Below are 26,043 nucleotides of genomic sequence, written 5' to 3' on the forward strand. Positions count from 1 at the left end.
TCTTTCTTATTTTTTGCCTTTCTCTTAGTCTCCGCATATGATCCATATATCTTAATATCGTCTATCATCTGATATCTTTTCCTGCCCCCAACGTTTCTCCCGTTCACCATTCCTTCCAATGCATCCTTCAGTAGGCATTTTCTTCTCAGCCAGTATCCCAACCAGTTTCTTTTTCTCTTCCTGACCAGTTTCAGCATCATTCTTTCTTCACCCACACTTTCCAACACAGGTTCATTTCTTACTCTGTCCATTTCACACGCTCCGTTCTTCTCCATAGCCACATTTGAAATTTATTTATTTATTTATTTATTTATTTATTTATTTATTTATTTATTTATTTATTTATTTATTTACTTATTTATTTATTTATTTATTTATTTATTTATTTATTTATTTATTCATTTATTTATTTATTTATTGCGTCGCTGTACTTCTATAAAGTACTCGCCTTCAAACCAAGCGGTCTTTGGTTCGATTCCCTGAGTGCGTAGATATTTATTTCTATTCCACTGGGATGAGTGTTTTTTTTTTCCTTTTCCTGCAGTGGCGTTACTTCGTGCTGGCCATACTGTCAGGGAGGTTCGCAATGTGAAGATGTGTTGATTCGAGAATACTGGAAATAAAGAACAAATGAATAGCAACAAACAAATAGGAAAATTCTTTATTTTTTCCTTTCTTTCTTATTTATATTTAACTTCCTCGTTTCGTATCAACTTACAATCCAATGTAGTATATAGCAAGAACTGTGCAGGATGGAAGGCGACTAAATAGGACCTCCTTGAGAGTTGAATCCGGGAAGTTAAACATAAAAGTCTAATATCATTGTGATCTTTGTCAACGGGTTTTGAGAAAAGCAGCATTTTTAGCTGAATTTTGGAATGCGTATTCCAAAAAACAGGAGATGTTTCAGAAGTGATGTTGAGGAAGGGAATTCGAGTGCGCCCGCGCATACCCTGTCCACTGAACCAAGACCACAAGTCAATACTTATTATTCAGAATACAAGTTCGATTCAGATTTGCACGACAACAAATGAAAAATTCGAGAGAAATGGGTTTTTTCTGATCCAGTATGATACCCTGTTACTAGGATACGAGTACAGCTGTTTTTAATATTGGATGATTATTATTCGAGATAGGTACATGCTGCTAAAGTGGTCTACTTTTATTTCAGGTGTTGACGCTGAATGAATGATTCGTTGCTCTCGTCTGCGTACTTTCGCAGTAACGCATTTTGTCACAGCTTTCCGAGCGCTAATGTAACGCATGCGTGATCGGAATGTTTTCTGTTGCCCTGTGTGTGCTGTGAAAGCTCCGGTCCACCAGGTCCACTCACAACACTTAACCCGTACTTAATGATTAGTCCTGTGATTGGCACGCTTGCGACGGACGGCCGAGTTTGTCCCCGCACTTACGTAGCTTATCGAAATCATATTTACTACAGCGTAGCGTACGATACATACGCAAAGCACCCATACCTATGTTCATGTCTGACCATCCTCTTTCAAGAAAAAAACTTGAAATTTTGTTGAGTACATTAAAAAGATTTTATGATATTTCACAAAATCACATGACACTTTGGTTAAAATAAGTTCATGATTCTTAATCTCTCACTGCATAGGCTATAGATAACTTTTAAGTCAAAGCATTATTAATTGATTTGTATGACTTGGATTAAAAGTGATTTATGTTTGATATTTTCATTTTCTGAGAAATTCATCGATTGATACAACGATTTATTTATTTATTTATTTATTTATTTATTTATTTATTTATTTATTTATTTATTTATTTATTTATTTATTTATTTATTTATTTATTTATTTATTTATTTATTTATTTATTTATTTATTTATTTATTTATTTATTTGCTTATTTCTTTATTTATTAGTTACTTACATATTTATTTATTTAGGCTATTCATTGATTCATTACTCTGTTTGTTTGTTTGTTTGTTTGTTTGTTTGTTTGTTTGTTTGTTTGTTTGTTTGTTTGTTTATTTATTTACGTCCTTATTTTCTTATTTACTTAGTTACTTCGATATTTATTTATTTATTTGTTTATTGATTGATTGATTTATTTATTTATTTATTTATGTACTTATTTATTTATTTATTATTAATCTATCTATTTATTCATTACTTTGTTTCTTTGTTTATTTATTTATTTAGGTTTCTATTTATTTATGTATGTATTTATTTATTTATTTATTTTTGTATGTATTTATTTTTTATTTATTTATTTAATTGCTTATTTTCTTATTTACTTAGTTAGATATTTATTTATTTATTTAGTTATTTATTTATTTATTTATTTATTTATTTATTTATTTATTTATTTATTTATTTATTTATTTTTGTATGTATTTATTTTTTATTTATTTATTTAATTGCTTATTTTCTTATTTACTTAGTTAGATATTTATTTATTTATTTATTTATTTATTTATTTATTTATTTTTGTATGTATTTATTTTTTATTTATTTATTTAATTGCTTATTTTCTTATTTACTTAGTTAGATATTTATATATTTATTTATTTATTTATTTATTTATTTATTTATTTATTTATTTATTTATTTTTGTATGTATTTATTTTTTATTTATTTATTTAATTGCTTATTTTCTTATTTACTTAGTTAGATATTTATTTATTTATTTATTTATTTATTTATTTATTTATTTATTTATTTATTTATTTATTTATTTATTTATTTATTTGTTCATTTATTCATTCATTCATCCATTCTTTTATTCTTGTCTGATTATAAAATTTACTAATTGCATCAGAATTAATTTTATTTATTGTCTTTCTGATTTAATTCAGTGCATAATTTATTTATTATTGTAAGATTGATTATTTCGTCATTTATTTTAGTGAATGAATATGATTGTGTTATTCATTTTATTGACAGTGTTATTGTTCTCATTCGGCGTATGATTGAAAATAACTGATTGTATGATCGGTTATTCTGGTTAACGTTTTAACTGGAAAAGTAGTACGACAGGAAACTACTGGAAAATTTTCTCTGTCGTAAATCTATAACTCTGGATTTCCGACCTTCCTTCTCTTGTAAAGGAAGCGAGGCTTAGGATTTTGATCGCACTCGACCGAGTTCAAACCCGCGGACAGCAAGCACGCTATTCACTGAATTCCCCATGGCGACACCTCCCTTTCAGTATTGCTATGATTTTATAAGCGTTTGTTTGTGCAGCGCTGATTAACTTTAACGGCGATTTACTTTCTGGCGTAGACGCATAAACAAAAACGTGTTTGCAGAGCGCCCGGATATGCAATGTCTGTACACAACTCCCTGTTGAATAGGCCAGATGAAAGCTGATGGTGGCTATTTGAATAGTCGCGGCGGACAGAGTGCCGGTATTAAATACAAATGCCACATTACTTGCCGGAGACGTGCTAATATTGATTTCCATTCCTTACTAACCCTTCCAGATGTCGTGGGATGTTGCTGGGCGCGTTAAGCTCCCGTAGTCAGTTCCTTAGAGCACACTGCTGGCCATGCCATACATTTATAACAGTTGTGGAAATATTTATCAGGCCATATATCGAAAGAGAAGTAAAGCCGTTCCATAACACATATTTTCGGCATGTAAATCAACCGGAATGAGAGGGCAGCAAGAAACTTTTACCGACTATTACTCGCCAACTCCGAAATTCAGTTGTACAAGCCTACCGGAAATGAGTTTTTCGGTTTTGAACACACGCAATTTAACGTTTAATAAAACTCGGATACATAAAACTGGTACCAATAGAAAGAGAAACTCAAAAAGTTTAATGCTTTACCTCAAAGATGTTCAATGTGAGTTTCCATGGTAACACGGCACACATCAAGCCTATCACGATCGATTGATGCGAAAGCTCCTGCAATGCGCGCACGTCCATGGTATGGATAGCATGTAGATTCTATCTTTGAAATATCCCACATAAAAACAAGGGATGTCAGGTCTGGAGAACGTGGAGGCCAACGAACAAGTTCATGGCCGTGGCGATCAGCACGTCTAATCCACATTTTCTCAAAGAAGTCAGAGAAGAACTGAACAGTCGACTGTCAAACAGGTGGATTAGACGTGCTGGTTGCAACGAACTTCTTCGTTGGTCTCCTCGTTCTCCAGACCTGACACTCCTTATTTTTCATATGGGATATGTTAAATACTTGATCAGATCATACTTTCTCTACGAGCACGCATTGCAGGAGCCTTCGCATTAATCGATCGTGATATGTCTCAACATGGCAGGAGGAACTCGACTATAGGCTTGATGTGTGCGTGTTACCAGAGATTAAGTACTAAAACGTTTTGAGTTTCTATTGGCTCCAGTTTTATGTATCTGAGTTCTAATTAAACGTAGGCCTAAGTTGCATGTGTTCAAAACCGGAAAGCTTATTTATGAGAGTCCTGTATTATTAATTAGGTACTTCTTCATTTTCTATTTTAATCCGTTATTTAATGCCGCCGTATCAACGCCAAGGATATCTAGAATTGATGGAATTGACGTTTCTGTGATTGCGCGGCAGATGACGTAACAATGACCTCGCAAGTGTGACAGAAAATCTAGGAGAGATTTTCTATCAATTACACTTTACGTTAAAGAATTATTTTGTAAAATTATCGCGTTATATGCTGCTATTTATGTAGCCTATGCCTTTAGCCTGGTCACTCTGTACTATTCAAGATTCAAATGGCTTTCATCTGTAATTTAAACACCCTCTTATTGTGAACACTGTTGCCCCATAATACGAGTATTAGCACATACTTCATAATATTCTGGAAATATACGAAGTAGGCTACTCTAACATAACTAGGTGGTACAACTGTTTTTATGCTCGACCATGCCGAAATGTAGTAATTATACACCTGGTAGCAGTCCTTTAATGCGTGTGATTAAAGTACACCTATTCATTAAAGTTCAGGTTTTCGATTATTCTCAGATATGCAATCGAAAGACAACTAGCTAAACGTCACGCAGGCTGGAAATCCAATACTGTCGCAGAAGGTTATGTTCTGTTATTATAATAATTAGCGTTAATTGTAAATAATATTCAAATAAATTCAATTTGTCATCTCGTTTTTCAATGTCGAATTCAATTTCAAGGTTATATCAAGATTAATGTTTATCTTATTCTCTAGATTATATCAAGGTCGTCGACTTTCGTTTCCCGGAAAAAATCAATATTTTCGCGTCTGCGCACATCTCACGAGATTCCACAAGGTCAGTTCGCTCCCCAGTCACATAAGAATAACATGAATACTTAAGAATAATTTCAAGTTAGAAATATGGTCGAGCATAAAAAGTCGTATGAAACTTGCCTATAATGCTAATTAAGACGCTCGTATGAAAATTATGAAACTCACTTGCGCTCGTTTCATAAACATCCTCGCGTCTTAATTACTACCATTATAGGCTCGTTGCATAATGTACTATTAACTGTCTCAATAAAAAAAACAATATACAAATCTGGCTTTCAGGTAGAAGCTCCCTGCGAAGCATGCTTGAATAATTTCAAAGGAAAAATTGTTCCGGAGCTGGGTATCGATTTCGGGACCCTTCGCGTAGCGCGCGAATGCTCTACCGACTGAGCTACCCCAGGAACCAAAAGATAATACTGTTGAAAGCTTAGAGCATAGTCAATATGTCTTTCCCAAGTTAATTAAGCACAGTTGTAGCAGTATTTTCTTTAACGACGCTTCAACTGCTTAGATTGTTCAGCATCGAAATCCAAGTGGGCGAGAAAATGGCCAGACAAATATTTTTATGCTCCTTGTGATTCCAACTCACTATGCTGGATTAAAGTCTGTGTCGCCTACTGGACAACAGGAATAATTTCAGAAGTAGCAAATCTTATCCCCTGGCTCAAAATCTTCTTCTCGGTGCCAAACATCCCCTACATTGGCCTGGTATTTGCTTTCACCCTTTTGGAATATTTCCAAGAACCGGCCGGAAGGGCGAAATGGATGAACATTTTGGAAAAGAATTAACTTCCCATAAATTCTACACTAGTCTCATGTATTGACCGAAAACTGAAGTTGAATAGTAGCATGCAAGATTGCTTTAAATTTTCGTATTAATGTATTGATGTGTGCATCTGAACTCTGTTGATGTTATTATTATCATTATTATTATTATTATTATTATTATTATTATTATTATTATTATTATTATTATTATTATTATTATTGTATAACTCTTCGACTGTCTTCTCCGTAATTTTCTATTACGTTTTTTTCCTTTTTTAAGCAGAATATTGTCATTTTGTAGAAGCTTTAGAAATCTTTCATTTCTTGTCTATGCGGATTACGTGAATATGTTACGAGAAAATCCACAAACTATTAGGGAAAACACGGGAATTTTACTTGAAGCAAGTAAAGCGATAAGTTTGGAAGTAAATCCTGAGAAGACAAATTATATGATTATGTCTCGTGACCAGAATATTATACGAAATGGAACTATAAAAATTGGAGATTTATCCTTCGAAGAGGTAGAAAAAGTCAAATATCTTGGAGCAACAGTAACAAATATAAATGACACTCGGGAGCAAATTAAACGCAGAATAAATATGGGAAATGCCTGTTATTATTCGGTTGAGAAACTTTTGTCATCTAGTCTGCTGTCAAAAAATCTGGAAGTTAAAATTTATAAAACTGTTATATTACCGGTTTTCTTTATGGTTGTGAAACTTGGACTCTCACTTTAAGAGAGGAACAGAGATTAAGAGTCTTTGAGAATAAGGTTCTTAGTAAAATATTTGGGGTTAAGAGGGATGAAATTACAGGAGAATGGAGAAAGTTACACAACACAGAACTACACGCATTGTATTCTTCATCTGACATAATTAAGAACATTAAATCCAGACGTTTGAGATGGGCATGGCATGTAGCACGTATGGGCGAATCCATAAATGCATATAGAGTGTTAGTTGGTAGGCCGAGACGTAGATGAGAGGATAATATTAAAATGGATTTGAGGGAGGTGGGATATGATGGTAGGGACTGGATTAATCTTGCTCAGGATAAGGACCGATGGCGGGCTTATGTGAGGGCGGCAATGAACCTCCGGATTCCTTAAAAGCCGTAAGTATTGTGCCTTTGTAGAAGCTTCATAAATCTTTCATTGTTTCGGAATTCAGTCTTTATTCCAAATTGGTCATATTTTAAATATCCAGTGAATTATATTATATACAATGAATTATTTTTTCTTTTCATCGCTTATTTTAATAATAAACACAGAGATCTCTTTATTTACCCTTTGATTTTGTCTTCATCTTTAGCTATCTTCATCCTGTATTTGTTGCTTCCTATAAAATACCCTATTGGATTTAACCGTATTCTGGATATGAAGCATGCGATGCAGAGCTGTTTCTAGACACAGAAGTAATGGAACTGTACTTCGTAGTTCCCTACACGAAAATAGGTTTCATGAGAGGCAGCTGAGGTGTTGGTTGGGTTGCCTACCAATCGCACACGCGATCACATTCAGCTGATGTAAATACCTTCGTGGCATGTTCCCTTTTCCACCTTGACTTGACCTCGAGGGAAGAGGGTTCCGAACTTAAACACACGGTGTATTGCTCGCGCGTGCTATAACTATTTCCAACGCTCCCTTTTAAGGTTATGTGTTCTCGATAGGAATTGTGTAATAGCGCTGGGCCCTCACGTCTAGCAAACGGCTCCACTCTGCTGCCAGAATGTGAATGAATACGCATTTGGCATTTACAGTTGCGGAAACCGTACGCCAGAAAGTCTACCGACGTGTTCCAAATTTCTGAGTCGTATAACCAAATGTCGCATTATGGCAAAGAATAAACTTTTCCTTTTTCTTTTTCATTGCTATTATATCACAATCATCATCATTATCATCATAACAAATGTTCAAAATGCTCTCCTCTTGCTTCCACACACGCCTGCACTCGTCGGATCGTGGACTCCTTGGCAACACATAGGATACAATGGGTCTATCAGCAAACTTGTATAGGGACATCATTTTATTTTTACTAACATTTTTAATATTAACTTGCCTATACCTCTGGATCAAGGCCGTTTGCTACCCCTTGCACGACTGGAGTTCGATGATAGACCTACTGGCGTAATATACAAACAAATCACTTTACAAGGTATAGGAGGGAAGAAAAGTAGTTCATCCATTTACGTAAACTAGGAAATATTGCGCTTTTGAGTTTGATAATTTTCATTAGGTTTTTTTAATCAAAATACAGTACAGTATTAATAATGAGTGTTTTTACTCACGAACTGAGCTGTCCATGTGGACGTATTCATTATGCAGTGTATATTATACTGTCTACAGCACATTAAATTGAAAAATGATCATAATATGGAAATTTAAACACATTTTTTAAAATGGTGGCCGTTCATTTCGATACAGGCTTTAGTTCTAATGTGCATATTATCGCACTGTAGATTATTGCGCCTAATCTCAATTACCAGTTTCGTTCTTCGTACTAGTAACTCATGTTGAAATAATTCTGTATCTACTCTAATGTTATGTTTTATTTAACGACGCTCGCAACTGCAGAGGTTATATCAGCGTCGCCGGATGTGCCGGAATTTTGTCCCGCAGGAGTATCTACTCTATAAAAGGGTACCTTACGTACTGTAAATTCAATCTTCACTTCTGCCCGATCCGAAAAGATAAAATTACTCAGACATACTATCTACTGTCTGTCCAAGTGGTTATGTCGTAGGGTCGTAGAAAGGGAGGAAATCACGTGACACGTTCAATTTCTAACAGAAATTAATGTTCTCAGTAAAGCGCTAAGACAGCCCAGCCACTAGCTGGCGAATAAAAGCTGGTGGGGGAAACCGGGATACGACGTAGACAAATAGACGACAGTACCTGTGCGAAAATGATTCAATATTGAAAGCTCTTTGAACAATGGAAAACGCGAACATATTTTTGGAACGTACTGTTCATTATGACCGTAAGGCTACTATGTATGACTGTATATGCGGCCTTGGATCTGTGTGGAGAACGGTTGAACTTGATTAGTAGAAGAGGTGGGAGTGAAGTACATTCAAAAACTCAGGTACAATAAAAATTTAAGTAAAAATAAAATGATGTCCCTGTACAAACAAATCACTTTACTAGGTATAGGAGGGAATAAAAGTAGTTCATTCATTTACGTAAACTAGGAAATATTGCGCTTTTGAATTTGATAATTTTCATTAGGTTTTTGTTTAATCAGAATACAGTACAGTATTAACAATGAGTGTTTTTACTCACGAATTGAGCTGTCCATGCGGATGTATTCATTATGCAGTGTATATTATACTGTCTACAACATATTAGCGTACAATATAGAGACTGAAGTTAAATTGAAAAATAATCATAATATGGATATTTAAACACATTTTTAATGGTGGCCGTTCATTTCGATACAGACTTCAGTTCTAATGTGCATATTATCGCACTATAGACTATTGTACCTAATTCCAATTTCCATTTTCGTTCTTCGTACTAGTAACTCATGTTGAAATAATTCCGTACCTACTCTATAAAAGGGTACCTTACGTACTGTAAAATCAATCTTCACTTCTGCCCGATCCGAAAAGATAAAATTACTCAGACTTACTATCTACTGCCGTTCAAGTGGTTATGTCGTAGGATCGTAGAAAGGGAGGAAATCACGTGACAGTTAATTACTTAACAAGGTCCTTTTATTTAAGTTATTTTAAACAGTTGTATGGGTATATACTGGGTGTTCAGTTCAAAATGTGTCATGGCTCGCTGTATGCCGTCATGTGGCTAGCCGATGAGCCTAGAGAATTCAATCTTCCTACACTTCCGCAGAGGTGTATAACCTATGAGGCAGAGAAGTTGCCAAGCAAGTACGGCGTTCATTCTGAAGAGTACGTACCGATACGTACGGTAACGCCGGTAGTGGCAGGAATGTGAACTGTTTGGAAATATGTACTGTCGGGATATGGGGAGAGGGTTAAGACGATTACTTACGTATTTGTTGACATTAACTTCGACGGTCAACATGGACACGGAGCATTTGATTTGTGTTGTGGAATGTTACCGTACGCAACTGATGATAACAAATACCCTGCGTACGACTTGCCGGCGCAAAACACAGTTCGAAAGAGGTTATGGTAGCACACAAACCGTACACACCGCCATCGGTTGCTACGACGTTCAAGTTATACCGTACACGTTCTCAAGTTCAGATTGAAGAACGCCTTAAATAATAGGCAACTTCTCTCACATATAAGCTGAAACTCGCTTCAAATCGGTGACCCAACAACAGTGACGTCATGACACACTTTGAAATGAACACCCAGTATTACGTAGACGTCCAATTCCTAACAGAAATTAATGTTCTCAGAAAAGAGCTAAGACAGCCCACCACTAGCTGGCGAATAAAAGCTTGTGGGGGAAACCGGGATACGACGTAGGCAAATGGACGACAGTACCTGTGCGAAAATGATTCAATATTGAAAGCTCTTTCGTCACTGGAAAACGCGAACATATTTCTGGAACGTACTGTTTACTATGACCGTAAGGCTACTATGACTGTATATGCAGTCTTGGTTCTGTGTGGAGGACGGTTGAACTTCATTAGTAGAAGAGGTGGGAGTGAAGTACATTCAAAAACTCCGGTACAATAAAAATTGAAGTAAAAATAAAATGATGTCCCTGTATCAATAATATCATTCGATTATCTAACAAAATGACACAAACTTAAGTTAAGTTGGATTGTACCTCCAAACGCGTTGAACGTCAACTTTCATTGTTATGAGTTTCTGAATTGATTAAAGTTGCAACACATGCTACCAAGCTGACAATATCTAACAGATGTTTCATTATGTTCTTTCATTAATAACTAAAAAACTAAGAATTTTTCGACATATGTTTATATGAATTTTTTTTCTTGTTTTGGTGTGAGTAACATGCCCCCAAGGTTTGTCATAGTATTTCTGAAACACCCTGTATATGCTGAGGTTCCACGTGTATAGGAATGGACTCGTTCACATTGTTAGGTTTGCCGAATATAAATTAAAGTGAAAGTAATTAGGATGAAAGGAATCAGAATAAATTTAATAAAATGCAACCCCTGGACTCCTCGTGACGTTCGATATTGTGTGGAAGCCAAAGTTGTGACGGTCTCGTATTGCCTTAGGGACGAAAAGCTGCGTCATGTTGACCCAGGGAGTCTCACGCGAACGAACCCAGGAACCCGATCCTTGCAAGATAAACGACATAACAATTGAGAGATGATTGGCACGAAACTTGTCTCGTAATGCCAGGAGCTTCATAATCCGTCTCTTGTAACGATTGTTCTTTGTATGGATGTGAAGAGAAAGTGTAGGCATTGACATCCTTATGCCCGTATGTGCAAGAAACTCTTTACATATCGTAATCATGTAACAAATGAACTCGAGGTCAAGCCATGTTTAATCTTCTCCTCTACGAGAAGCAAAACAATGGAAGTTGATTCTATAGGGTTCACGCACAGGTAATCGATACCTACTCTATAGTTCACACGTGCCACTAGTGTCTGTCATATTCTTGAATATATATTGTCTTGATTACAATAAATTTAGACATAATAAGATGAAATAAACATTACTAGAGTACACTTCTTGTATTACGATATGTATGTATTTATTCACACTGCAAATGGGTAAATACTCGATGGCAGTGGTAACTAATTACACTCTATAATGAGAATAATAAAAACAATTAATAATAAATACAATTAATAATAATATTATTAATAATAATAGTTAATATTAATAAATAATAATAAAATAATATTAATAGTATAATAATATTAACAAGGAATATCATAAATTAAATGAAGCACGATCACTTAAAATACTATTTAAAGTAAATCTAATTTGTATCTTAACCCTAAGATAAAACTCACGAGTATGTTATGTTCATACCTGCACAAGTACCTTTACTCATTTCGCTGTCAACTCACTCACTGCACTGGAACTACGACACATTTCACTGGCACTATCCTGATTTCACTAACACTTCAAAAGCACTTCACTGTTCAGATACTTTGCATTACCACTATAAACTACAAAGCTTCACTGACACAACACACTTCTTCACTGATACAACACTTCAAATAATAAAACATCGATTAGTGTTTAAATAGTGTGCATAATATACTACCGTCTATTAGTAAAGTCCTTAAGCCTATTTTTAAATGCATTTTTGGTTATTGGTAAAGCCTTTAGTAAATCTACAGGTAGAGCATTCCAGTCCCTAATAGTACGATTGAGAAAAGAAAACTTTCCAGTGTCCGTCCTCTGTCTTCTTTTCCTCAACTTATGTAAGTGGTCGTTCCTTGAAGAGTAATTTGGCGGCTGCAACCTATTTTTTATTTCTCTCCAGGCAGCCTCACCTCTGTATGTTTTGAACATTGCGCATAATCGAATTCGCGTCCTCCTGTCCGTGAGTGTGTCCCATTTTAATATTGAATTATTACGATGAACTGAGAAGTACTAGTAGCTTCTTTAAAAATTAAATCAAGAGGACACCATTTCGATTTCTTATAGGAAAATGAAGACTGTTCTCTCTCTCTTTCTAGCTCAAATTGAATGTATAAGGTCATTCAAAAGTCCCTTCAAACTTTAACAGAGTTATAAATGCTACAATGTTTGAGACAGAAAAAAATCACTATGTTGGGCAAACTGATTTTCACAAAACATTGGTACTACATCCGCCGTTCTCTTGTTCTTTCTGCAAAACCTCTTAATGAAATGCAGAGCTCTATTTGATACAGATTTACTTCCGTATGCGAAAAGTTGAAGGCCACCTGCCGAAAAGGAGTAACACCCCTGTTTAAATTCTTCTAGAGTTTTCTCTCTCTGAAATTCCTCTGCTTTATGTGTCCAACATTTTTGGCACAGTTATTTTCTGTTAACCTTTTTTAGCCACGTTTGCGGTTTTTGAGCTTATCGACTTGTAAATGTGGCTGAAGGGGTTTCATAAAGGTGATATTTCCTTAAGGTGTTTGGCAGTCGGATTAGGAGAAACGTTTCGTGAACGGCTTAAAGGATTGTATAAGTCAACTGTTCCACAGCTGCTCTGTAGAACACAGATGTCGCCGTCTCTATTGGGGACAGGGAGCTCAGTATGGCGGGGATTTCGTATATTTCAAAGCCACAGAAGGGAAAGTGTGTCTGTGTCAGTAGTATCATATAACATATATTCCAGGCAGAGACTGTGTCTCTTTTTGCCAACATATTACATTGCATTATTTTTCTAGACAAGTTTCCATCTTGAATTTCACGCGTGTGACGCAGATTGATTGGTAAGCTACAACAAGTTTTGACGGAACACAATCAAAAATATTCTATTCGTGTTTTAAATCACATCGTCTTAATTTTGTGTAATAAAATAAAGGTATATACAGAGAATACCATAAGATGTGTCCCGCGTCGTAGCGTTGCTGTCTAAGGCAACTTGCCTGGAGTCGTGTTACGGAAATGACCGCTGGTTCGATTCTTCAGAGGCAAGGAATTTTCTCATAGATTTCGGTCAGTGTATGGGACCGGTGCCCACCCAGCATTGTCATGAATTTGGGGAGCTATGATAGATAGCGAAATCCTGTAACGAAAACCAGCTATAACGGCTGGGGAGGGATCATCTTGCTGATCAGCGAGATCTGGTTCGATGATCGTTCACCTCTGTTGAGGCATGTGGACGTGAGAAGCCATCAATCGGCTGGTCGCCCTCGACCCTTCGTGAGTTATAGCGCCACGGATTACTTACTTACTTACTTACTTACTTACTTACTTACTTACTTACTTACTTACTTACTTACTTACTTACTTACTTACTTACTTACTTACTTACTTACTTACTTACTTACTTACTGGCTTTTAAGGAACCCGGAGGTTCATTGCCGCCCTCACATAAGCCCGCCATCGGTCCCTATCCTGTGCAAGATTAATGCAGTCTCTATCATCATATCCCACCTTCCTCAAATCCATTTTAATATTAACTTCCCACCTACGTCTCGGCCTCCCTAAAGGTCTTTTTCCCTCCGGTCTCCCAGCTAACACTCTATATGCATTTCTGGATTCGCCCATACGTGCTACACGTCTGCCCATCTCAAACGTCTGGATTTAATGTTCCTAATTATGTCAGGTGAAGAAAACAATGCGTGCAGTTCTGCGTTGTGTAACTTTCTCCATTCTCCTGTAACTTCATCCCGCTTAGCCCCAAATATTTTCCTAAGCACCTTATTCTCAAACACTCTTAACCTATGTTCCTCTCTCAGAGTGAGAGTCCAAGTGTCACAACCATACAGAACAACCGGTAATATAACTGTTTTATAAATTCTAACTTTCAGATTTTTTGACAGCAGGCTAGATGATAAAAGCCTCTCAACCGAATAATAACACGCATTTCCCATATTTATTCTGCGTTTAATTTCCTCCCGAGTATCATTTATATTTGTTACTGTTATTATTATTATTATTATTATTATTATTATTATTATTATTATTATTATTATTGTTAGTATTATTATTATTATTATTATTATTATTATTATTATTATTATTATTATTATTTAATCCGTATTTGCTCGTACATAATCCTTCCTATTGATATTAAATACATAACCACTACAGATGCTACACTTGATTGAAACAGAACCCACATTTAGTCTGTGAGTCAAGAGGCCAGATTAATATGATAGAGCTGAACGCCGCTAAGCTATTGTTCCACTAACTTGAGGTCAACAGCCTGAGAGAGCGCGCCTACATGTTACTCGTGACGCATCCGACTGCTACACAGCCGAAAATGAAGTTGCCTACTAGAAAGGCGCTAATTCGTGAGATGTTACTTTCATGAATCCTATACACAATAACTATTCACAAACATTTCAGCGAAAGAAATGAGTAACATTCCTTTGTTATGATATATAAAATATGAGAATTGATATATACCAGGTGAGAAAAAAGTATGGAACCTGTAGCATACATATTTTAATTTTATGAAGAAACTCTATAGGGAAACAAAAGTTACAAGGGTGAAAAAGGAATGTTTTGAACATGTTTTCAAAACTGTGTTTTTGTTTATAAAGAGTATGTCAAGGAGTCTATTTTTTAAGTAGCACCATGTATTTATTTTTTCAATTGTTTTATTATTCAGGTCTCAAAACGTACAGACTCAGAAACAAAATTTGGGCTACCTAATTTTACAAAGTTCCAGATACAACGCATTGCGCACGTACAGTAAACAAGAGCACCTAAATGTATGCTATTTGTGGACAGTCTTGCGAAGCTTGTTGCCTACATAAAGGAGGACTGCTACCAAGATTCAGCCCATTTTTTTTTTTGGTTCCCGTATCTGTACAAAGTACAAAAACATTTTGATATACTTACATTAAAAAAACACATTGACGGCTTAGAGAATGAATATTCACCATTGAAATTAAACTGTAACATTAATACAACACATAGAATTTAAAGAAATAAAAATGTGTCACGAGTTCATATCAGTTCACAAAAAGTGTTCAAAGTGACCCCCATTCGTTGCCAAACGATGTATAAGTTTGTCTTGGAAATAGTTTAATGTTTTCAGCAATACTATTCAGTTGAGCTGTTGTAACTTATCCCTTATTCTTCGTGTTAACTCTTCCTGGTATTGTGGTCGATCCTGGTAGACCCTCCACTTCAAATGTAACTACAACAAAATCTCTACTGGGTTCAGATCAGGGGATCTTAGACGTCGTCGTTATCCAGCTATTGTTTTTATTAGTTTTTGTTTGTGTTTATTTAATTCATGGACCCATTATTCTCAATGATAAATTGATACACTGAAGCATTCCTCTTTGTCATATACATATAATTATATTGAGATTATACATGAGGAAATTTTGACAATAGTTTATAAATGGTTTTAAAAATATAACTGTGTAGACTATGTTTGAGACATGAAGAATCCAAAAAATGGAAAAATAAATACATGGTACCATTAAAAAAAACAGACTCTTGGCACATTTTTTATAAATGAAAAATATAGCTTATGAAATCCTAGCATTAAAACATGCTTGTTATGACGCTATTGCACAATTACCCCAATTCTGGAACTGGTGCCAGAAAAGATTATCTAGTAACTAGTATTCCATGACGTCATCACCGCCTTCACAACACAATTTTATACAACGTGTGTGTGTATGTGTGTGTGTCTAATGCCTACCCCTTCACTTAACGTGATTCGGGTTCCACATACTGCGGATAGATGGCAGGACTGTGGCCCATTTTCAAGTTACACACCACTTCGGCGAGCCACGTTATGCATGATGTGTATCTGTGAAGAGTTATGTCGTGTACTAGTGTGAGTGTAAATGTATCGTAGAGAATGGATGAGGATGATGGTGAAGATGAGGAAGGGAGAAAGGGAAACCCGGTGCCGGCACGTAGCCTACTCCTGTCGAATAATACCAAGGGGGCCGCCAGCCTTAACGTCCCTATCCGACGGACGAATCACTATCAACAGTGACATATGCCTTCTCTTCATATGCACTGAGGAGAGATTTGGGATTTAACCCAGGCATATTGGTGCACAATCTAGTGATTAGAAGTTCTGCACCGCCATCTCTCCTAGTCCCGAGGTAGAAATTTTATATGAAAATTTCTGACTCTGCCGGGAATCGAACTTGGACCGGCTAGTCTGGAGGTAGACTCGCTATCACAGAGCTAAACTCGGTAGACTTAAGGCCCATTCACAATGAAAATTAAACATAACCGTAACATAAACACAGAAGTTTGCGCCCAGGCTACCAAATGGGATCATTCACAATGATTCACATAAGCATTGACATAAACATTACCGTAAGACGTTAACATGAAAGTTTGCAAACTCCAAACTTTCATGCTTATGCTTACGTGATTTGCAAACAGAACACAATCGTGGAGCGCTGAAGTATACGACAGAATATGAGGAAATGGCGTCGTTGTTATGTTTCCATGGTTACCAAGTATGTTTGCGGTTATGTTTATGTTCCCATCGTGAATGATGGTATGACTTCTTGATTTTACCGTAACGTTTATATTCTTAAGTTAACGCTTACGTTATGTTTAATTTTCATTGTGAAAGAGCCTTTATTTTATACAATGTACCTGTAAGAAAAACCTTTGGAAACAACAACGAAATAGCATTGTTTTAGAAACGTTATTTAGCAACCATACAATATATTATGTCATATTCAGTACTCATGTCTCTACTACGTCATAACATAATATTTTGTAAATTTATATTACCTTTTTTACATATTTTAATCCTAGAATAGCATAAAACGTTGTATGTGACACATATAATCTTCATTATAAACACCTGTGCCATAATTACCAGTATCCTACACTAGTTACATTATTATTTTGAAACATTTTCACTGTTATAACTTTTGTATATAGACTTTCTTCATAAAATTAAAAATAGGAGTACATGAAGTGTTCCACGCTTTTTACTCACCTTGTATAATAGACTGCAGTACATTTGGGATTAAAAATAGAAGTCCAACACGTTTTCAAATTAAGTGTTTCAGTAACCTTTGCTTTCTTTAGTTTTTTGCTTTTAGTTTGAGACAGTAGGTATATTGAATCCTCCAGTGAGTTTCTGTTAGAAATCGAGTAACTTGAAATTGCAAAACAATTGCGAACTCTGGGACTTCGCCACCTGACACTTCCTATTTTATCGGTTCCTGGTCTTATTCTTAGCCTCGTTGCTATTCCCTCACCGCATACAGAATGAATCTTTTCGCTTGTTAATGAGCTGCCGTATATTGACTTCTCCACTGAATGTTAAAAAACCGTCCCATTAAGTCTCATTGTGTCTTCCGCGAATACTGGAGATGGCGCGTGAGCGCTTTTGAAAACATCTAATTAAAGCGCCAATGAAATTACTATTCGAAAACGTTTGAATTAAGCTTCAAATGAAATTAAAAGCAAAGGAAGATTATGCCCATTAGAGCGGAGATTAAAGAGTCGTTTGCAAACACTGATTTCTTATTAACACGAAAACTTCTCAATAGATGTGGATTAGATATCGTCCCACGTTCTTAAAGAACTCTATCGAATAACCCCAACCAAAACCTCAAAGTTTAAACCAATTCTTGAGAAATTTAAGAGAAAATAAAAAAGTACGAAATAGTCTTCTAAACAGCAGTGGCGGCTTTTCATTTTCTAGCGCAGTGCTTGTCAATCATTTCTGTAAAAGTCCCCCTAGGCTTCCAATAGACCTATTTGTTAAGTACCTCCATATACATACATAGTGTTCTGCCCTAGGGCAGATCTTTCACTGCAAATCCAACATTCTTCAACCTTTTCTATGTTTTGCTTTTCTCTTTGTCTCCGCATATGATCCATATATCTTAATGTCCTCTATCATCTAATATCTTCTTCTGCTCCGAACTCTTCTCCCGTTCACCATTCGTTCCAGTGCATCCTTCAGTAGGCAGTTCCTATAGTGAAAATTATATTTATGCTCGACCATGCCGAAATGTAGTAATTATAAACCTGGTAGCAGCCCTTTAATGGACCTCATTAAAGTACACCTATTCATTAAAGTTCAGGTGTTCCACCAATCAGAAAATACTATTGTAGCAATATGAAAGCGCAAGTATCGATTATTCTCGGATATGCAATCGAAAGATAACAATAAATCAATAAATCACCTATAGGCTATTTGAAATAAAGTCAGTTCTGTTACTATAATATAATTAGCGGTAATTGTAAATAATATTCAAATAAATTCAATTTGTCATCTCGTTTTTCAATGTCTAATTCAATTTCAAGGTTATATCAAGATTAATGTTTATTTTACTCTCTAGATTATATCAAGGTCAATGTCGACATTTGTTTCTCGGAAAAAATCAATACTTTCGCGTCTGCGCACATCTCACAATTTACGAGGTATTGCACAAGGTCAGTTCCGCTCCTCAGTCAGATGAGAATAACATGAATACTTGTGAATAATTTCAAGTTAGAAATATGGTCCAGCATAAAAAGTCGTATGAAACTTGCTTATAATGGTAATTAAGACGCTCGTATGAAAATTATGAAACTCGCTTGCGCTCGTTTCATAAACATACTCGCATCTTAATTACTACCATTATAGGCTCGTTGCATAATGTACTATTATAACAAGCATAATTTTAATATGCAACAACCATAATGAAAATTACTATTGTACTATCATTAACGTATTTAGTTCCTCTTTGTCAGCGCGGAGACAATTTTATTGGGGAGGATGATTTCAGAAGCGGGTTTTACCTTGTAATCTTTCCATGAACATTTGTGATTGCTAATGTACAGGAATGTGCAAAAGACTTAGGCAAGAACTCAGAACCTAGTGTCTTCTATTGTACTTATGTCGGAAGGATCTAATATGAGGAATTTTTATTTTTACATTTTGCTGTTAAAATAGAGGGGGATCTTATATTTGACGGGTCTAATAAGCTAGTACTGTAAGTACAGCAATTCCAGCATTGAGGTCAGCGTGGTGCAAGGATACCGCTGAAGGGATAAACGAAACAGACACAAGAGCTTAGTTCCTGTAGGATCGCTGTCAATAATTATACGTATATTCTCTGAATTTGTAGAAAAAACACAGCGAAGGACGTGCATAAGTTTTTAAAGACATAGTGGCATCAATTGAATTGTGGCAGTAATATCACAGTCTAGTATATACAGTCGCGAAGCTCAATACGTAGTAAATATGCAAACATTAGATAGTTGCTCACCACTAGGATCGCTAATATCGCCTCATTACAAGCAATGCAAAATAGTACCGTCACAGTCTATTGTTTCTAGCACCCTCAAAACTCAAGCTTCGTGGCTGTATATAGTAGACTATGGTAATATCTTCAAAATAGTATTGTTTTCAACTTAAGTTATATTCACACTTTCACTGTATGCCCTAATATGACAAGAAACCCTGCTTTGCGCGGTGTTTAGGAACACCCTTTTACGGTATCGATTCTGCCCCATTGCGTTGCGTCAACAGTAAACACGGTGGTACGCCTGCCACGAATTCGAAATTAACCTTGAAGAAAATTTATCTTCTTCTTCTTCTCTCTCTCTCTCTCTCTCTCTCTCTCTCTCTCTCTCTCTCTCTCTCTCTCTCTCTCTCTCCTTATAAGACATAGGCCTATGTAACACAGTCTACTATACCAAGAGATTAATATGGAAAATCAATTTGTAAATACATCTTCTCTATATATTTCCCAGAAAAAGTTATAAGGAGAACATGTTAAGGGACTAAAAGTACATAGAAAATAATGCATTAGCAACTACTTTATTTTTGTAATAGGGTTAGAGGAATTGATTAAATAAAATTCTAACATGTATTCTGGAGGTCCCGGGTTCGATTCCCAGGCTCGGCTCTCAGTGAATTTTTCTTGAAGAAGAAGAAGAATTCCCTGAGTGTCTAGAGTCTGGAAATTTGTATGAATGTGAGTTTGATTGTGAGTGTGCCGGGTTAATATTAATTAACCAATCATCACAAATATAAAATTACATCAGAACTGTCGCTAGGCAGTAACCTGAACACACGTTTCAGCGTCGCATTGTTGACAAGTAACTCCATCAGTTAGCACAACCATAAAGCATCTAATAGATGCTATAGAGTTACCAACAACGGGGAAAAAAAAAAAACATGTATTCTGAGTTTTGCCTTTTCCTAATGTATCGTAGTTATTTACATACCGTAACTAGGACAGAAAGTGATACTTTTATGTACGAGTGAAATAAGTGCGCGAAAGACATTTTCGTACTAGTTACGCACAATATTTTTTTCATAACTAGATGACAGTTCTATGTGAATTAATTATAATATTAACTTATTAAATAAATCACAGACTATTGAGATTTTTGTAGGTTATGAATCACGGCCTACTAATACTACATTGACTTTATAGTAGGTCTAGTTATAAAGTCTTGAAGTTGTTTGTATATTATTCCTGTTTTTGTAATTAAAGCTAAATAACATTAGTATTAGTTAACATTTTTAGTAGATTAGGAGGCACTGACTACAATTTCGGCGTTCATAGTTGGCGATGTGTTGATATTGTGACATGACAGTTTTCATAATACAAATCTAGCTTGCAGGTATAGTTCCCTGTGAAGCAGACTTGAATAATTTCAAGGGAAAAACGGTGTCGAGTTCAGTTCCTGGGTAGCTCGATAGAGTGTTGGCGCGCTCAGCCAAAGATCCCGGGATCGATACCCGGCCCCGGAACAATTTTTCCCTTGAAATTATCCAAGTCTGTTACAAAGGGAGCTATACCTGAAAGCCAGATTTCCATAATATATAAGTCACTGCAGGTACGTTAACAGAAAACCACAATTCAAGTCACACAAAGTTTGTGTGCACTCAAAGTTGGGTTTCTAGCGTCTTGTCAGCCCACTTGGGGTGTGTGGTTATAAAAGGAAAAATTGAGACGGTGTCGGGCTCAGTTCTTGGGTAGCTCAATCGGTAGAGCGTTGGCGTGCTCAGCCAAATGTCTCGGGATCGATACCCGGTCTCGGAACAATTTTTCCCTTGAAATTATTCAAGTTTTTATAATGTTTCGTCATAGCTGTTTATATTACTATTACAACTTTGTGGTATTCGTACGGAAAAGTGAATCGTAACAATGTTTTTGCCGTACGCGTATAGCAACAGATAATTTTCTAACTAATAATGTGTTATGGAAAATAGAACTTTCCATGTAGTTGTGCCAGAAGCATATTATTTAATTTTGTATTATTTCTGCTACGGCCCCATAAAACTCGATGTAAATAGAAAGAAATAAAACAACTATTGTCTGTAGAAGAAACAAATGTAAAATGTTAAATTTAATAAAGAAAATACTGAAGATACATTTTATACTGAAGGACACTAGGTAGTTAAAGGCTGCTTAGAGCGCTTGTAGATTAGAATTTTTAAATCTTTATATTTTTAATACTACTATGAAATTTTACCAAAACATGAAACGATTTAAGAATCATTTAATGCATGTAATAGTAAGCAATAATTTTTCACAGGTCCATTTAGGGAAAAAAAATATGTAGGCCTATATCCTTTTTCTAACTAGATTCTGGTCTTTTTTCTTTTCACATAATATTTAGATGCACTTTTCTCAGGAACTTTTTGACATACCTTAGACCTAATAAAACTTTTACTGTACATTTTGAGGATAAATTTTGTTCTTCAATTCGTAGCTAAAATTATCAATAGTTATGATTTAGTTTTTTATTTCAAAGTTATTATTTTTGTTACAAAAAGTTAACGATCCCTGAGTCTGTTACATCAAATTTTGGGTTTTAAATTTTAAGAAATGTTGATTACCACAAAATATAAATATTTCAGTCATATATCAACCTTTCTGCTCTCTCTATGTCTGTTTGTATGTATATCTTGAGCTCTACTTCTCTCTTCCACCTTCTCTGCTTCAGATTCAACTCCATTTCAGTATCCGTCACTTGTACAATAGTAGTTACCGAACCTTTCCATTTGTCACTAGCATAATGGCTTCCAGAGTCGTTAATCAAAGCATTTGTATCCGTTGTATATTTATAGGGACGTTAATCTCGTAGAACAAGTACAAATACGGTCTCTGCATCCTTTCGTGCTACCTGTAGGACGTGTGTGTACCTGGATTGGAGTCGGTGATTAATGTGGATAAGTTGCGAGTCGGACAGAGTAGTGATCCAACTTCCCGCATGTTCTCGAGTAACATATCCATCAAGAATTTGCATACTGTCTGTTTGTCTATCAAAGGTTTTCTATACTCTGCCCAATTTTATTTTGATCCCAGTTTTACGGGTTACTTAGTCCGATATTGTGAGACTCCCATAATATGTAGTCCGTACGATATTAACAGCTTACATAACAGGGGCAGGATTCAGACCCTGATTGTGTTCTTAATGCAGTGCCAAAACGACGCTTTAACCCTTGTAAACATCTATAGTCTATATAAGTTGAACTGGTAATGGAAATTACGGGAAAACGGCTGAACGGATTTTAATAAATGGCCCCTCATTTTGAAGCTTGGAATCCAAAGTTTTTCAGAAAAATAGTAGTTTTCACTGAAATGTCCATTTTTCAACATAATTTTCCTATTTTCCAAAATCCATCTGTCAGTTTCGAGAACTAGCTAATTGCATTTCAGAATAAAACAAAACACACACTACAGTAAACAATATTACACGAAGGCCATGATCTGCAAGAATGCTGACATATTTAGAGATCAAATTAAATTTGTTATTAAAAACTTAACTTACTAAAAATAATTTACATGTTCGATTCTGTGGTGTGTAATTTTCTGGGTACAGCTGTGTATTGGATATTAAAAACTACCAAACTTCAGGTGGTTTGATGACATTATTACCATTAGAAATAAAATATTATTGTAGTTAATGCCATGATGTGACTATTTTTCATCAATTATACATATTAATGCTATATTGATGATATGAAAGTGAAACGTTTTGGGGTTATATAAGTAGATGTAGAGAATATCTTAAATTAGATTTTGATTTCTATATTTTACTGAGTGGCGGCTATATAGTATAAATAGTATATATTACTGAAATATATAAAACTTACGTAAGATAATAATATTATTAAAAATAAAATATTTTTATAGTTATTAATCAAGTGGGGTTGGGTATTTTTCATATATTTAATGGCGGTGTGGTGTAGATATTTATATGCGTGGTTCTCTTCAGTATTGGCTCGAGAGAGAATATGTTTCATTATTATGGAAGCAAATAACTTTCAGAATGTCTGGTATTCTTTATTGAAAATAAATCTGAAAAATGTTTATTTGAACGTCTAATGAACTTAGTTTGCAGCATTTGCTGCACAAGCCACTAGTCTATATATATAATTTGAACTGGTAATAGAAATTACGGGGAAACGGCTGAACGGATTTTAATTAATGACCCGTCATTTTGAAGCTTGGCGTCCAAGGATTTTCATAAAAATAGTAACTTTCAGTGAAGCGTTGGTTTTCCAACATAATTTTCCTATTTTCCAAAATCCATCTTTCGTCAGTTTTGAGAACTAATTGCATTTCACAATAAAACAAAACACATACTACAATAAACAATAGGCTATTACACGAAGGCTAGTGTTTTACACATATGAATTTTATTTATTGTACAAGATACAGTAATGGAGGAAAAAAATTTTGAATACTGTACCTATTTCCAAAATTTTACTGCTGTAAGCTGTACCTAACCCCTTAAGATGCGTTGGTCCAATTTCGGCCGATCATTGCACTGGTGCTGTAGAATTCGGGTTACATTTCTTCTCGTTTCCTACGGCTTGTCCCAAGACCTGGTAGACGGTAGCAGCATCTTCATCCTTATATCCTCGATGAAGAAGGTTTCCCGGGCTAGCAGGTGGACCAGTCTAGATGGGACTATTTTTCCTGTTCTTTAGGAATTTTATTTTTACCTTATTTTATCTTTCTAGATCACTTGTCGTGAGATTGACCCATATAATTTCTATTCCATATGTTACTATTGGTGCTATGGCGGCTTCGAAGAAGGTATTCCCATAGAGAGGTGGAGCATATATTATATGTTTTTTTATGTTGTTCATGACTTTAATAGCGGGATTGTTCGTTCTTGGGTGTAGGAGCTGCACAATGTTAAGGTTGGCTGCAGTGTAACTCTTAGATATTTGAATCTTATTATTATTTCCAAAGGTGCGTCTTTTGACATTAGGCAGTCGTTGCGGACGTTTTGCCATTTTTCCTGAAAACCAGTGGCTCAATACGCCCGGGTTAAGACAATCAATATACAGAGTGTTTCATAATTATAGGTATAAACTGCAGGAGTGACTAAAGGACAATAAAACAATGCAAATAGCCCTAATAAACATAGATCTGGAAACCAACCGTTTCAACTGTCATCACTGTAGGCACCATTAAATTGAATATACTCCCTCGTACATTTGCAACCGTTATAACGTTCGAACCTCATATCTTACATGACAGACTTAATAGTGGTGCATACCTCCATTTTTTGTAACAATATCTACGCCACCTTCTGGATGATGTGTCTCTTTGGGAAAAGCAGCTGCTATAATATTTGCATGATGGAGCACCGGCTCGCTTGCATTTGAAAGTTCGTGAGTTCCTATGCATACGCTTCCACAACAGGTTATCGACCGTGACTTACCAACATCATGGCCTCCTAGGTCCCCCGACTTGAATCCTCTGAATTTTATTTTTTGTTTGGGGATATTTGAAATGTTTAGTCTATTCCAGCCTTCTTGATGTTGTTAACGAAGTCCGAGAACGCATTATCAACGCTTTTGAAGGCATTAAAGAGACACTCTAAGGATATTCGAACATGTACGATTGTCGATGAGGAAACGTGCTGATGTTTGCTTTATCATGAACTGTGGTCATTTTGAGCACATGTCATAACGCTCTCTTCCTCCAGTGCATATCGGATGTAACATAACATCACCTGTAGGCTTACTGACGAGACATAATAAAACCCCATAGATTTCGGAAACGGCTGGTTTACGGACCTATATGTACTAGAACTTTTTGTCTTGTGTCATTGTTCTCTACTCACCCCTCCAGTCTGTATCTATAATTATGAAACACCCTGTATAGAGACCTATATCTAATCCCTATGGAAGGAAGATAAATATCACCATTTCCACATCAGGATTCGAACCCGTAAAGACTTTATCAATCCCACCTAAGCCTTGCAGTTACATCACTGCTGTGGTTGAAAAGAAAGTGGATCGGTCACGTTTGCTTTTAAGTCGACGGCATGTATTAGCTGTAAAGATCTGCCTGCTTGGGACAAGCGCATGCGCCTGGAGGCAGACCCGTGCCTTCCAGTGAGGCTGTCCGCGTGACTTGGTTTCCGGAAAACCGACAACAAAGATTGAAGATTGATTCCTGTGCCACTTATATACCGTTCCTAGTTGTATAATATATTCTCAGATCGCATGGGTGTCCAATTGAACGCGCCCACTTTGCTGCTTGCACACGCTACGCATTCACGAAATCCTTGTGCTCTCCA

The 26,043-nt window shown here is 35.7% G+C and overlaps 1 protein-coding gene across 1 annotated transcript in view; it reads left to right on the forward strand.

The window, feature by feature from the left end:
- orb2 overlaps positions 1-26,043 on the forward strand; it is a 689,208-nt gene that overhangs the window by 607,710 nt on the left and 55,455 nt on the right. The gene's annotated exons all lie outside the window — the stretch shown is intronic.

Source organism: Periplaneta americana, chromosome 7 (genome assembly GCF_040183065.1).
Source record: "Periplaneta americana isolate PAMFEO1 chromosome 7, P.americana_PAMFEO1_priV1, whole genome shotgun sequence".
Classification (NCBI taxonomy): Eukaryota; Metazoa; Arthropoda; class Insecta; order Blattodea; family Blattidae; genus Periplaneta; species Periplaneta americana.